Source organism: Protopterus annectens, chromosome 14.part0 (assembly GCF_019279795.1).
Source record: "Protopterus annectens isolate FY-2018-M chromosome 14.part0, PAN1.0, whole genome shotgun sequence".
NCBI lineage: Eukaryota > Metazoa > Chordata > Ceratodontiformes > Protopteridae > Protopterus > Protopterus annectens.
In genome coordinates, this window is record NC_056748.1 from 914,673,441 (window position 1) to 914,689,922 (window position 16,482).

At 42.0% G+C, this 16,482-nt stretch overlaps 1 long non-coding RNA gene across 1 annotated transcript in view; it reads right to left on the reverse strand.

Moving 5' to 3' along the window:
* Positions 1-1,112: 1,112 nt before the first annotated feature.
* Positions 1,113-16,482, reverse strand: part of LOC122789335 — a 296,062-nt gene continuing 280,692 nt past the window's right edge. Inside the window, exon 3 of the long non-coding RNA XR_006362806.1 lies at positions 1,113-1,167. This is a non-coding gene — a long non-coding RNA (uncharacterized LOC122789335). The remainder of the gene's footprint in view (positions 1,168-16,482) is intronic.

A 16,482-nucleotide genomic window follows, 5' to 3' on the forward strand; every position in this document is an offset into this window, starting at 1 on the left:
AGTGAAACACGAAGAACATCTATAGAGGTTTAGAAGGGAAAATATTAATAGTATCAGAGTACTTTCGTATGACAGGGGGTAAGGTTTAAGAGAATAAGGAAAAAAATAAGGGTTATGATAGAAAGAAAATGAAATCACTTATCTGGCTCGAGACAGAATATGGTACCATGTCTAACGCGCAAAGCAGCAAACGATATCGGGTGTGGTTAGGATAGGTGCATTGTGGATAAGGGATGAGCTCCAGAGTTTTTGGTTCCCACGAGCTATTGCAGCGGCCGAGCTGGCTGAAGATTGGAAATGAACACACAGGTTGAAGATTGAAATTTGACATCAGATCCATCTTCTACAAGCACACTTCTATTTGGGCAACACCAAGTTCTATAAACGGTCTTAAGCCAGGATTTCCTAGGCTTTACCTCCTACACCTCAGATGTGAAGACTCAACTTACTACATACATAAATTCCTTTCAAGAGTGTACTTCTGGTGTTCACTAGTGGTCTGGCCCAACAGACTAATTGTATGATGCCAGTAACACTAAGAAAGCTGCAAAGATGGTCAACCATATGTTCACCTTTCTAGTAGGACACTGATATGCCTAGAGAAGAGGCGACAAGATCAACAAAGGACAGAGGAGTTGAGCTCTGAAATTATGTCCAGACAATGAACTCTGCCTATGGCAGCGATTAAAGTTGTGACTGCAGCAGTGACGCAATGAAAAATCTCTGGCAAATTTGTAGATTCTAATATCACTAAAGCCAAATATTAAAAAATGTATGAATCACTATTTTTTTCAAGCACCTGAAGCATCCCTTTCCCAAATTTACTTCAGCTTTAAAAGAAAAAAAAAAGCCAAGCCTCTGTTTAAGTTTATGGCACAGGAGGTTGCACCTTAAGGAAAGCTTGGCAAGGAGACTGTTTAAATTCTATTTTAAAATCTACATCAGTGATCCCTTATTTACACATTCTCTATGCTGTGAGGTTCTGGACTTCTCACCGGCTTTAAATCAAGCCTCTGCTTCTAAACCTTTAACTTGTTAAAAACATATTAAACACTGAATACAGCTGAACACACCCAAACTGCTTTTCTTACCTTCTCTGTGGCATATTTTTCAGATCACCGAGGTAGATTTTACCATCCATTTTCTGACCACGAGCTTCACCAAATGCTGTATTGGGAGGGGCAGAGTAGATACAACAGACAGTAATAATCATAAATCACATTATACCACTTTATTTCATCTCTACATAAAATTACAAACACAAAATGAATTTTCCCAATTAAATTTAAGTACACCAAGCTTGTAATATTTAATGACGTCATAACAAAAATGTTTTACATGGTGATTTCAGACATACTCAATCTCTTCTACATCAGGTCTCACCACACCAATGGGATCACCTTCTTATAAACTGGCAAATTTTTCAAAGTTGATAAAACGTTGCAACTTCCAATAACCACGTCAGTGATCCCATTACCACACTATGGCCTTTCCCAACACCCAGTTATGACCTAAAAAAAAAAAGATGACTCAAGCAAACTGGCTTGTCCATTTTAGCTCTAATTTGGTTCATAGATTCATAGACTAGGCTAATGGCCCTGGAGCCTTTACAAGCCTAGCTCATACGATTACTCTGGCATTGTGCCACCCGACCTTAGTTTCCAGTGCCTCTGAGTAAAGCCACTGGAGTGATCCCTGGGGTGAATTTTCAATTTCCCATCCACTCAAGATTTCTCTTGAAGAGGGCAAGTGAGGTGCTCTGCTTGACATGTATGGGAAGTCTATTCCATAGCATGGGCAGTCTTCGGGTTATGAGAACCTGTCCCTCCAGCATGTTTTGTTGATTGTGGTAATGAGGTTGAGGTCTCTGAAGCATGTGGTACAGATGGATTGGGATTTCTTTAGACATAGCATTTCTAACAGATCCGGGTCAGACATGGCTTTTCAAGTCAAGCAGAGATTGCCTCAAAGTTGGCGATATGAGACAGAGTATTTGGAAGTTTTTTGTTTTTGTTTTGGACAAATGTTTAAGGCCTAGGATCCTCTTTGTGAGGTACTTTTGCAGCCTCTCCAGTTGTTGCAGGGGTTTACTTGGAGTCAGCTACTTTCACACTGTGGGTTCTGTGAGCCAGTTTGCAACCCACCTAGTGAGGGGGTTGATGCCTAGCTTAGTGAGTTTTTCTATGACTCGAGTGGGGAATGGTATCAAAGGCCTTGGCCAGATCAAGGTAGGCTGTATGAACCACCTTGTCCTCATCCACAGCTCTGGTGACTCAAAGAAGTCGACCAAGTCGAGCAGGCATGATCTACCCTTCACAAAACCAAACTGTATGGGATCCAGAGTTTGGAGATTCCCTATATCCTTGTTTATTAGGTCCATGACGATGCGTTCCATAGCTGTGCATATCAGACTCGTCAGGCAAATGGGGCGATAGTTCCCAGGGTCTGTAGTCGGTCCTTCTTTGCAGAGAGGGATGACTGCAGCAGTGCGCCACTTGGTAGGGACAAGGCCTGAGGAGAGGCTGTGGTTGAACAAGGCACGCAGGTGAGGTGCCAGATCACTCTGTAGTTCATGTAGAACACAGCCGGGGATACTGTCAGGTCCCACAGAAGCTGTATTCTTAGCCTTGGACAGTGCTGTTTTAACCTGTGCAGCAGTAATACTGGGTGCCAGACAATCTACTGGTATTGTGATTGGTCCTTTTGGGGTGGGGGGGGGGCGGTAAAGTTGGCACTGAATCTGTCTTCCACTATATTGACAAAATCTGTTGGCTTGGCATAGGAGGTACCATTGTGCAGTAGCTTACGGCAAATCTGGGTATTGCCGTGGAGATTCTTTACATAACTAGAGAAGGCCTTGTGGTTGTCTACTATCTGCTGCAATTCTATTTTCACAGCTAGCTTTAGAGGATGTGATAACGCATCTCAACATTTTGAGGCTGATTAGGGAGTTTTTCCAGACTCGGGACTTCACCTTACTTCGCATCAATTTCCTCCTTCTATTGTAGAGTTTGTTTATGGCAGGGGACCACCAGATTGGCTTTTTTTTTTTTTTTGGAGGAGAGCGTCTTGGTTCTCTTGGGTATGGCGAGAACCATGCATTTTTGTACAGTGCACTGGTATAGGATTCAGCGGTCATGCAACTATTATCCATTTGCATGGGTGCCATGAAGTTAGCCACCCCTGTTTTTAGGAGACCAGAGTTAGCTTTAGAGAAGTTTTTCATGGTGGTTACCTTTTTTTTGGGGGGGTGGGGTGGATTTCCAAGGTGATTAGTTTGTCATCAGATCTAACCAAGGAGTAGTTGACTATTGGTGTAGAGCAACGGTTGTCCTGGTAAGTAATGACCAGATCTGGGATGCTGCTACCTCTAGTGGGGGTATGAATGAGCTGGTCCAGGGCACTGTAATCAATAAATTCCAAGAAACTGGCAAGTGTATTGTTACATGAGTAGTTTTTCCAGTTAAGGGAAGGGTAGTTAAAGTCGCCCAGTACGAGTGTATTAGGTTGGACCCTAATATTCTCCAGGGTGCTTAGTAACATGGAGTGAGTCTTGGGACATGGTTGGGAACCTATAGCAGGTTACAACCTGAATTGCTGTCTTACCCAATGTTAGCTGTACCCAAGTATCTCTGATGCGTTACATGTTGGGCTACCAGTCTGGAAGTGCGCACATCCTTTATGGATATGGAAACACCACCGTCTTTGGAGCTACGGTCCACGTTCTGGGTCTGAAAGGTGTGGAATGAGTTACAGCCTGTTAGTGCAGGGGTGGTTTCTGCTGCTTTGAACCAGGTCTCTGTTACAGCACAAATGTCGATGTTCGACATTTTAAGGGAGTGCTTCGAGCAAGTGCATTTTGAGATTTAGAATTCTAGGGTTCAGCAGCATGACCCTCCGACTGCATTTGTTTGTAGTTATTATGGTGGTAATTTGATCTTTGGAACACTGCCTAAAAAAGGCAGTGTAAGGTGCGGCAAGAGCCTTGACCAGTATTCAGAAGCCTAGGGGTGACAGATGCAGGCCATATTTGGCAAAGCATCGAGGTCTGTCAATCATGTCATCCCAGGCAGACAGATACTGGATCCCCTTAGAATGACACCAGAAACTTAGCCAATTGTTGAAATCAATTTTCTGCTTATACTGTGGTATCATTCTGGGTGGTGGTAGGATGCTGCTCAGGGATAGGGTCATACCTGGCTGGGCTACATAATTAGAGAGCTCCTCGGGTCATTCACACCCACATGTACAATGACAGTCATATTTGTACCTGTTGTTGAGGGACCTGAGTGCATGCGTTGTGGCGGATCCTGGCATCCGACAGGCAAGCTGACTTACTTTCTCCTTATTCAGCCTAGTGAGTGGGACATCAGTGTGCCTCACTATCGAGTCACCTATGACTAGTGTGTTGCGCATGTTTTGCCTTAAAGGCTTTGGTTGAGTGGCACACTGTTTAGGAGAGTTGGGTCTCTCATGATTAGGGTTGTGGTGGTCAAGTGAGGTCTCTGCTGTTTTGGTAGATTTTTGTTGAGTGCCTCCATGAAGGTGGGTGTATTGTTTGTGTTTTTATGTGAAGGAAGTGCTGGTGTGCATTGCGGAGGGCTGTGTGTTCCATGTGATGTGATGCAAGTGCTGACCTTTTCCTCTTGACCAGCTATCCCGATCTTGGCTGGAGAGTGATGGCTTCCAATATGACTATAAAGTGCATCTCTCAAAAGTCTGAGTGCTGGGAGTTAAAAGGAGAGGGTTGTCAGTGTACATGAGGCAATTGCTACATTGCCTTAGGATGCCCAAGTTCACCAGGTTAATAGGAGAAGGCATGGGAAACTGACCTTTAGACATGCCTGGAGGGGTGGGCACTAAGTACTGGAACTGATCCTTTTAGAACATTTAGTGCTGGGAGCACTTGTGTGCTACAATAATGGCTACAAGTAGTCTGGTAAAGTGCTACACTAATAAGCTAGTACAAGTGCAGGAGAGGAGGCAACTAGCAGATCCAAGGGAAAAATTGAAGAGCAGACTTTGGCACTACTCAGAAGCTTACAAACAGTCCTGGATACAGCAAATCTGTATCTGGAATAGACTAGTTACAGGAAAGGCGGGAAACAAGAGCAAACACTGGCTTTTAAAACAAGAAGTTGAAAGAGATGGAAAAAAAAAACTACACAAACGGTCCATAAACTATGATTTCTGGGCCAGAAACCACTCCTCTTGTGGTGGATAGGCTACCTAGTGCTTACCACTCCCAATGATAAGCTAGAAGGCTTCCCTCCAACACAAAGGCTTGGGGGCCTCAGAAGCTTACACACAGCCCTGTGTACAACAAATCTATATCTGGATTACATTAGTCACAGGAAAGGTGGGAAACGAGCGCAAATGCGAGCTTTTAAACCAGAAAGGTGAGACACGGAAAAAAAATGCCCAAACGGCCAATAAACAACAACTTCTGGGCCAGAAACCATTCCCCTTGTGGCAGATAGGCTACCTAGTACTTTACTACTCCCACTGATAAGCTGGAAGGCTCCCCTCCAACACAGAAAGGCTTGGGGGGCTCACAAGCTTACTAACAGTCCTGGATACAGCAAGTCTGTAGCTGGACTAGACTAGTTACAGGAAAGGCAGAACACGAGCTTAAAAAAAAAAAATAACAGAAAAGCAGTAAAAGAGCACTAAAAACAATTTAAGTACAGTACAAGCTAGCACACAAGTGTGTAGCAATATTAAGGCTGAAGAGATGGGACTGGTAGGAGTGCATGAAATCAAAATATGATCACACTGCAACTCAGCTGAGTGAGCAAATGAGATGGACCCAGGAGGAGTGGTCAAACACAAATTTACAGGAGAGACGGGCAACTCCAAAGCCACCAAGATTAATATCACAACAAGAACATGGAGGACGGGGAAACCAAATGTACAGCCGGACAGATCATACAATATTCAATGAAACAAATAAAAAGAAACAAAATTCAGTACCATCTGTAACACTGGGAGTTTAGACTTGACTCAACTTGTGATACGTTGAATGCAGGTAGATAGCAGCCAGCAACTCATTATTTCAGCAGAAATTAAATTCTCAGATATGTGGCAAGAGCCTCAAAACAGATGCTGTAAAAGTAAACGGGGAGAATAAAATGTGGTCTAGAAGATCATATCCCAGAAATAAAAGCCACATTATTTTTTTATAAGCTGATCTATTAAAGGGCAATCCCAGCACGTTCTTGCACTTCTGCACTCCATCACTTAACATGTTGACTGCAAAAGCATGTAAAAAAAAAATCTCTAATATTTTCAGGTCTTTTGGGGGAGGGGGGGGGTCATTATTTACTCACTAAGCACAGAGGAGACTGGAAGGCCAATCAAGGACTAGGAACATATCTCGGTGACTTCCCTGGAGGAGGGTCCAGGGCAAAGACCTTGCTGCATTTATTGTTGAGGGGAGAGGTAAAAAGGTTGCAGCATGGCTGACTTCATTGATGGAAAATTCTGCCACTCTGATACTTAGAGAACACTCATGAGGCATCAGAATGGAGCTGCTTAATCTGCAATCATGCTGGCCTTCCCCAGTATATGCACTGCTTTGAGGAAGTAGTCTTAAGAGATCACCCACTGCAATACACTCATTGCTTCGACATAGCGGGTAAGATCTGGTTCCTCCCTGACTGTTGATATACCACACTACCGATACATTGTCCATTTGAAGAGCAATCTTCCTAGAAGGGACAGCGTCTTGAAAGGACTGCAACAAGGAGAACTGCTCTCATTTCCAGGACACACATGCGCCTTTGCCTCTTCTGGAGACTACGTATTTTGGATACCCTCCCTAAGTAGTGCCCTCCCCAAGCAGGAGGTGCCTGTGATCACTGTGGCTGTGGGCAGGGGAAGAACAAATGAACATCTTTGAGAAACTTTGACCAAGTGAAGCCACCAAAGATATTTTTTGCAAGACTGCAACCTTGACTGGGGCAAATAAAGGCTGCTGAATAGACCACATTACCAAGAGTCCACTGGAGAATTCACACGTGAAACCTGCCAAAAGGAACTAGGGTGACAGCTGCTGCCATGGATCCCAAGGCTTGTAAGATTAGTCACGTTGGAAGAGAAGGATGTGAAATCACTTTCTTGAGCTGTGATCAGTGTCTGAATTATGCTCGAAAGACTACCTGATTGACTGGTCTAGATGAGCATCTATGAACTCCGGACTCTGTGTAGGTGTGAGCTGTAGTTTGCTGCAACTGACTGCGATGCCTAGGTGAAGACTACTATAGCAAGTAGTCCCTTGCCTGTAGAAGTAGACGTCTGGTTGGAGTAAAGATCCAGCTGTCTAGATTTGGAAATAATCTGGATTGGATCTCAGCAGACTCAGGTGAGCTGCTACCACCACCATGCATTGATGAACACCCTGGGGCTATGGTGAAGCCAAAGGGCAGTGCTCTGAACTGGTAATGACTGGCTACCATCTGGAAGTGAACATATCTTCTGAAGTGTCTCTTCATTTTGATGTGAGAGTATGCATCCTTGAAGATCTATTGAGCACATCCAACCGTGCTTACACAGAAGAGCAAAATAGACTGAACCACGACCAGAAACCTTGAATATTTCACACATTGGTTTAGTTTACTGAGATCCAGTACAGGTCTCAAGTCCTGTCTTCTTTGGCACCAAGAAGAATATTAAGTTCAGGATATTGTCTGGTGGGACCTTACGAGTGATTTTAACCAGATTTTCTATTTTTAATGCTGCCATCCCCTTCTAATTGGGTGGAACACTGGGGATTTTCATTTTTGAAGGGGGAATTTTGGAAAATGGTACACTATAACCTGTAGATATAATTCTCTGCATCCAGACTTTTTTTTGTGATTGATACCAAGGCTTTTAAGTGCAGAGACAAATCCCCCCCCCAAATGTCTCCAGAGGGCAACCTTTCAGGAGCACTGGTAGGGTTTGTCAGAAACAATCCTGGAAACCCCGGTTCTACAGGCAACCACTGCCATGTGGGCAGTGTCTTCTGTTAGAGTTGTACCATCTGCCTTTTGGGGGAACGATCTCCTCATGAATCTTGGAAAGGACTCTGGGACTTGCTGAACCACACCTTTCTACCTCCTCTGATTCCAAGAAAAGGGTCACTGAGTACAAGAAAAATGGATCCCCAGGGCAGACAAGGTCTTTCTGTTTAGCTCACTTCTGAAGAGAATTTCTTTCAACTTTGGGCCAAGTAAGGGAGATCCATCAAAATGGACCACTGATGAAAGATGAAGGGCTCTGCAAAATGGCTTAGGCACATCCAGCCATGTCTCCTAATGGCTATACTTGAATTGCCCGTCCATGAGGTTCCGTCTGCATCATGACATACCAACCTCATGGATGCATTGGCCATTGTCTGAAGGTTGGCCAGTTGTGAAGAGATTCTAGTTTGGTCATCCACAGAAACAGACTTGGAAAAATATTTGGAGAGCTTCTTAGTCACATCTCTCTGCCATCTTGCGAAATGTGCCAAGTAATTCAACAACCACAGAGCAAAGCTCACTGAAGCATAAATGTGCTTCCCACATCTGTCCAAGGCCCTATACTATATGTTAAGGGGATGGACAAATGAGCTCTGCAAGCTCGGTCTTACTGGCTGCTGCTACACAGTTGTGTACACTTACCACAAGTGATGTGATAGTTAAACTGAAGTAGTCAGGGGACATGTTTTTTGAGAGAGGTTATCTAAAACACATGGTAGAAGACATACTAGAAGGTATACTTAAGGAATGGAGAAAAAAATATATAAACCTCTTCAGCACAGGGCTTTCCAATAGTAGCAACAGCAATACGAACAATTAATCTACAAACCATGAAAAAGCATGCATTATACAACACAGTCCCATCTCCAGAGAACTAAAGGAAATTTTTGTAAACTGGAACATTTTCAGAGTCAACAAGGAAGTAAAAAACATGGTGGGTGACAAACCAATTTTTATTAAGATAGGCAGGAACATTAAAACGTTGTTGGAAAAAAGAAAAGTTAACATACTGGTGGGGGAACAAAACCCTGTGGGAGATGTTCCCAATGTTCTTACATTATCAAAAGCGATAATTTTACACAATAAGATGCAAACAAAAATAAATTTCATTAAGGGGAACTGTTTCACGGAAAAGGTGGTTTACCTGGCTCCATGTGACGCATGTAGTGGATGCTACGTGGGTAAAACAGAAAGGGCATTAAAAACTAGGATCTATAAACATAACTATATTAAAAACAAATGCCCTATACAGATACTCCATGAATTGCAATCTTCTTTTGGGTTTCAAATTTGGTATTCTGGACACAAACTGACTCAAGAGGAGGAGATTGGAAGAACCTCCTATGTAAGACAGTTACAATGGCAGTTAAGGTTGGCAGCAAAAATTCCCCCAGGTCTCAATGATTCTTTTGACCAATTTCAGTGTTAATTAAAGGAGAAAGCTGAAAGTTTACAGGGTTTCTTATTGCAAAATGCTGTTATCTGTTACTTAAATGCACTAAATATTGTTTCAACAAATAAGCTAGACTTTCAAAATTAAGACTGTTATTTGAGCAACTGTTTATATAATACAATATATTTATAAATACAGTTTTAATTATAAATATGGTTTTAACATGACAATTTTTGAAGACTCTTATTGGATGCACGATCACCCAATCATGGTGCTTTGAGTTTGAGTGAATTATTTTTTATTCTGATTAAGTCTCCTGTGTGAGGCGAAAGTGCTTAAAGTTTGAGTTTTATTAAAGAAGGGTCATCACACAACCTTTGAGGGTGTGTTTTTCTTCATTCAGTGGTTTGGTTTTGATATGTGCTACACCCTTGGTTTGGCTGCGTTATAAAGGGTTATCAGCCATTGCCATTTTTAAGTCTTTCTTGTTCCTGCCTGAAGTCACTCTCTCTCCAAGGTGGCCAGAAACATGACCTGTTCAGAAACGTAGACAGCAGGAAAGGAGGGACAGGCTGACTTAACAGGGATGGGGAAGTACACTAAGGAAGAGATACCTAACCCAACCCCAGAAGAGAACAGGGCAGGAAGGATTGAATTAGTACTGTAAAAGTGAACCCACTTAAAAAATCTAACAACTGTAAAGCATTCTTTATAGTTCACTGTTGCAGTAATAACTTTTTGTATTGGGCCAGAGGAAATCGACCCCTGAAGCATTCTGAAGACAGTCCTACCCTGGATGAAGCCCCTAAATTAAAAAGTATGGAGGAAGTGGAGAAAGTCATTCATACACCACTAAAATACTATAGATGGAAAAGAACAGTTGTGTACAATTACCATAAATGTACATGTTCAAGTGTATTCACTGTTGCAGTCATCACACTTGGGTTATCTGCCTGCAGGTAGCCCTCAGTCGGTCCAAATACCAGAGTCTTGGGATTTCTGTGCTGGATGCAGTCGCCTCTTCCATGACGTCGGGTCGTCAGGGGTATAAAAACATGCAGCAGATGCCATTACATCAGTTTTTCTTGCCCCAGATGTCAGAAGCCCCCAAAATAGGAAGCAATTACATGGTGTGGAACACCTCCAGTAAAAAGTAAATACCACTGCACAAGACATGGCCAAAAAGAGGATAGGTAGAAAGTATACAAAAAAAATCAGAGGGCTGGAGGGAGGGTAATCAGGACTGCATCAGTGAATACACTTGAACATCTACATTTATGGTAAGCGTACACAACTGTACTATGTCACTGTTGCATTCATTACACTTGGGTTGATTCCCAAAGCTGAGAAAGGGTGGAGGCAGTCAAGAAGTATTAGGGCTGGCTAGCAGGCCATGTAAGACTGCTGTGGCACATCCAGCTCTGGATTTAGAAAAGATAGCCAAGTGGTAATGCTTGGTGAAGGTGTGTACAAAATTCCAAGTTGCAGCTTCCAGGATGTCTCTGGTAGGGACTCCCCTGAGAAATGCAGTAGAGGTTGAGGTAGCCTTAGTGGAATGAGTTCTGATCCCCTGTGAGGTAGGTTTTCCATGGTGTTTGTAGCAGAAATGGATACAGTGTGCTATCCATTTGGAAATGATTTTCTTTGAAATGGCCTTGCCCCCCGTACCTGTAGCAAAGTCGACTAGCAGCTGGTCAGATTTTTCTGAAAGGTTTAGTCCTGTAAAGGTAGAACATGAGCTGTCTGTGCATGTCCAAGGAGTGCAGGATCCTGTCCCCTTTATTCTGAGGATTAGGAAAAAAAGGTTGGTAAATGGTTTAAAGCCACACTGGATACCACCTTGGGCATAAATGACGGGTTAGTCCTGAGGGAAACCCTGTCAGCATGGAATATAATGAAGGGTTCCACAGCCGTAAGTGCCTGTAACTCCGGCACTCTTCTTGCTGAAGTGATGGCTAGAAGTAAGGCTGTTTTCCAAGAGAGGAAATTTAACTCTGCTGCAGCAGCAGGCTCAAAAATGGGAAGCATAAGCTTCTCTAGTACTAAGTTAAGGTCCCAAGTAGGGGTGGGAGCTCTCCTCGGGGGCCTTAAACCGTTCACTCCCCTCAGGAACGGTTTGAGGGGGTGAGAAGAGAGAGGTGGCTCAGGATTGTAATGAGCTGAGATGGCAGAGGCATGAATCTTAATGGATGAGAAGAACAGGCCTCTGTGTAGCAGCTCTGCTAGGTAATCTATGAATTCAGGTAAGGAGGGCAGGGCTGTGTCCTTTCCTTGAGACTGGCTCCAAGAACAATATCTTTTCCACTTTTCAGAATAGGATTTCCTAGTACTAGGCCTTCTGGCCTCCAGGATGACGTCCAGCACCTGTTTGCTGAGGGCTGCTGGTGGTGTATTCAGCGGATAAGCCAGGCTGGAAGGGTCAGGGTTTGCAGCTGTGGATGCAAAATCTGTCCCTCCTGCTGTGACAGCAGGGAGGGGTTCTGATGCAGGTGCCAGAGTGGCACTGCTGTCAGACTGCGTAGGAGTGGGTACCAGTGCTGGCGTGGCCAGTCCGGGGCAATAAGGATTGTCCTTGGTCTGTCCTGTTTGATCTTGAGTAGTAAGAAAGAGGGGCAGAGGGGGAAAGGCATAAATTGAGAGGTTTTCTCATGTAAAGGATAGGGCCATCCACTTTCTACGCTTTGCTGTGAGGAGTTCTGGTGCAAATTTTGCTCAACTGATGGTTATGGGGAGAGGCAAACAGGTAACCCTAGTGGTTCCCCCACCTGTGTATTAGAAGCTTGAATGAGTTGGGTTCCAGTTTCCACTCATGTGGGTCCAGTAGATTTCTGCTCAAGTCGTCTGCAAGTGAATTTTGTTTGCCTGGCAGGAACTGAGCTTGCAGGTGCACTTGGTTGCTCAAGGCTGTATTCCACAGTGCCATGCCTAACCTGCAGAGTGGGTGGGAATGAGTTCCCCCCTGCTTGTTTATGTACCACATAACTGTGGTGTTGTCTTTACCAGGAGTTGTCCTGGAAGGATAAGATTTTTGAAGGCTGTCAGAACATTTTGTACAGCTTTGTCCCTGGCCTCCATTTACCTTGAATGCATTTGCCTTCCATGTCAGCCCCCCATGCATAGTCTGATGCGTCTGTTGTCAGGGTTTGGGTGGCGAGGGGTTGAGTGAAAGGAAGTCCCTTGTTGAAATTGCAGCGGGACATTAGAGTGTATGAGAGCGGTAATGTTTATCCGCAATCAGAAAGGGAGTCCCGTAGCTATGGTAACCAGGACAGGTCAACCAATCACAGGTTGGAATTGAGTGGTGTCGTAACCTCGGAAGGGCAAAGAGGGGCCAAAAGCTTTAATTTTATTGGAGAGAGCCCTTTAGAGGAAGGCGTGAGACGGTCGGAGAGGATCAGGAACCGGGAACCGTCCTACGAAGAGAGCAAGGTTGGGCGGGAGCACGATCCAAAACGGGTCCATCCGCCATCAATCCTCAGAGAGCAGCCTGGAAAACGAGAAGGTAGTGAATTTTAACACGGTCCAGCAGCATTAGGGATGATGTTAACGTACTTGAATCTGGCACTTCGGACAGATTATCTCACAATAAAGAAGTTCACGATGGCACTGGTAATGTTACTCACAGTACTTTTGACTCTGAACAGTGTCCGATGCCTTTGGCGGTTTTCGATGGATTTAAGAGTGTGAATGTTCAAAATCTTTTTCACACATGACTAACGCTGACATTATGAATGATACAGGTACATCTGACATTATTGGGTTTAACCAAAGTATGTTGTATGGTGATGTCAGAAATTTAGATGATTTTCAAGATTATAGCATTTTTTCTAACCCAAATGGTGACCATTATACATTGAGTATGGCACTAGTGTTTCTAAACCTATGGGGAATATGTTGGCTTCCGCTGGTGCTTTGGATGAGGGCCAGCACATTTTTAGTAACAATTTAGATGCATGTGATGTATCAGGGCGAGGTATCGATGACAATGAAGGTAATGTTTCAGCGTTGGGTTGTGTTTGTAGTGAAGACGCATTGTTGAATTTGAGCACATACACTTTAGTGCGCGAAGGCATTTGTGTGCAGTCCGGTAAACCTTGGCGTATTAGTTGAAGACGCTGATTTTAGTACTGAGACGCATTTTATTAAGTGTGGTCTTGGTTACTCAAGACCAACTAGTGTTTTGTTGAACACTTCCTTAACTATGGTTAATGATACTTGTGATTCTTATCAGTCACTTTGTATGCAGGAAGTTTATGAACAAGGTGATAAACAAAACACTGAATGTTTTGAGTATGGTAGTAACATTGATCAAGTAAGTCGGTATGACATGGATGTGTTAGTTGACCAGACAAGATTTGGTATTTTGAGCTGTCCCATTGTGCTGGAAAATAGTTTGCACGATTTTAAACTGCACAATTATTCTAGCGTTTCATTTGGCATTGAGTGTGTCTACTTATTTTCTAAAGGATTTAATTTTGTTCCGTGTAGGAACGGCAATTTAGTCGACACACTAATTGATTTAAAAATGTTTACATGGAAAATGAACTTAAAGGCTTATTTTGGTGCGGATAACAATGTTAGTTATTTGGCGAGTAATAAGGGCATTTCCAAACCAAGTGTTTTTAATCCACCTTTGAATCAGACTGTGGCACTGTTTGAAAGAATGTGTGAATTTGACATTAGAGATCATTTCAGACAGCGGCAAGGTAAAGCACAACTTAACATGACCGAGGATGAGTACGCTTTGATGGATAATTTAGGTAGGTTAGGGAACATACGAATCATGAAGCCTGATAAAGGTAACGGAGTGGTGATAGTGAACAACAATGATTACATAAGTCTTATGATGTCTATGCTTATGGAAGATAATTACATTGAAACCAGTATTAATGAAATTAATATTGCTTATAGGAAAGTGGATCTTCTTTTAGAGGATATGTTGTTCCAGAGTCAACTGACTGAAGTTGATTATGAATACATGATTAATACATTCCCTGTGGTCAATGGTATTTTTGGCATACCCAAAATTCATAAAGGACTGGATAACATACAGTTTAGACCTATTGTAGATGGTAAAAGGAGTAAGGTGTGTTTTATTAGCCAGTTCTTGGACCATCATATGAAATTGGGTATTAGGAGATTTCCCCACATTACCAAGGATTCTTGGCATTTTTTGGAGAGGGTGAAAAGTTTGGAAGTCAATGGGAACATTTTTTTTAACTATTGATGTTTGTAATTTGTTTTCAGTTATACCACTGGGATATTGGGTTATTCTGGTTGGAAGAACAGTTGTTGGCCACAGGGGTGTACGAGCAGGACCAGATTAATGTTTTTTGTTAAACTCAAGGAGGTGGTTTTATGCAATTTTTTTTATTTTTTGAAGGGCATCATTTTAGACAACGTACTGGAGTGGCCATGGGTGCCGCTTGCACCCCTATTTATGCCAACTACATTATGGCTTATTGGGAAGAACAGTACTTGTTTAATAGTGAGTTTTTCAAATTTGTTAAGTTATACTCACGTTTTTTTGGACGACATTTTTATTATTTGGGATGGTGATTTGGTTACTCTAGAGGCTTTTATTAAATATATTAATAGTACATTTTGGTTTCTGCAATTTACACATGAAATTAATGACAATACCATTACATATTTGGATGTTAGATTGACTTGACAAGGTAAATGGTACCATCAAATCCAACATATACAGGAAACCTACGTTTTCCAACTCCTATCTTCAGTACAACAGCTGGCATCCTAACCATCAGAAAAGGGCTATATTTAAGGGCCAGATGGTTAGGGCAGCCCGGATGGTTAGTGATAACGATTTATTGGACGAGATGGATTTCATGGTTTCTTTGTTTTTGAATAGAGGTTACCCGGAACAACTATGTTTAGATGTACGCAGGGAAATTGAACATAAGGGAGAAATTGGTGTGCTTCAAGCTATACTTAGGTCAGAAAACCACTGTGGTTATAGTTATGTGCATACAAAAACAGCATCTTTGACAAATGTATCCTTAATGTTTATTTCCACATATAATGGGGATTCTGCCGTTATTAAAAAGATGATTTATAGGAATTGGGAGTATTTTTCAGATGAATAAAGATTTTGCAGTACATTTTGGAAAGAGACCTATGTTTGTTTATAGAAAGGATTTAGCATTTAAGAATATTTTTGAAAGGAATCTATTGGTTAAGGGGCCTTCCACCAACAGAAGTATTGGTAACTTTAAATGTGGAAGATGTTTGACATGTTCCCATATTTTGTTAACAGGTAGTAGGTTGGTGGTTAACAATTGTTTTATTTCCATTTCAGGCCATTTTGATTGCTACACTAAAAATGTGGTTTACCTTGCCAAATGCCAGAATTGTACTGCCTTTTACGTGGGCAAGATGTGTAGGCATTTAAGGGAAAGGATTAAGGAACACTTATTAGATATTAAACATATAAAAACTACTAATGCCCTAACAAGACACTTCGTGGGTAATGCTGATCACACGTTCAAATTTTGTATTTTACAAGTGATGATTGATCAACAGGGTAGGATCACTGATTTACATTTGGACGTATGTGAATTAAAATGGCAGCTCAGGTTGAATGCCCACAATTTTCCTGGGCTCAATGATTATAGTTCCATTAAGCCTTTACTTAGGTTGAAAAACATCATGGGATAGACAAATTGATATGTTAATTTTATACATTTATATTTACACTGGGAAATCAATAAATATATATACATACTGACATACATATCTTTCATTTATTAATTTTTAAATCCAATTTTTAACTTCTTTACAGCATTTATACGAAATATTTCCTTTGGAGTCTGGTCTTATTTTATACACATACATTTATGTTTACGCACACGTACCTTTCATATTACATATTAAATTTATTTTTTATTCACTCATACACTTCATTATCCATTCATATTAATTCTTTCATTTTTTGATTCATATTTTAACTTTTTTATGTAACCTATATATTTTTTATATAGGTTTTTTTTTTTTACTTTTTTTCAGTGATAGGGACAGAAGTGCAACACTGGTGTTAATGTGCAATTATAGCCAAGTTTTTGTAGG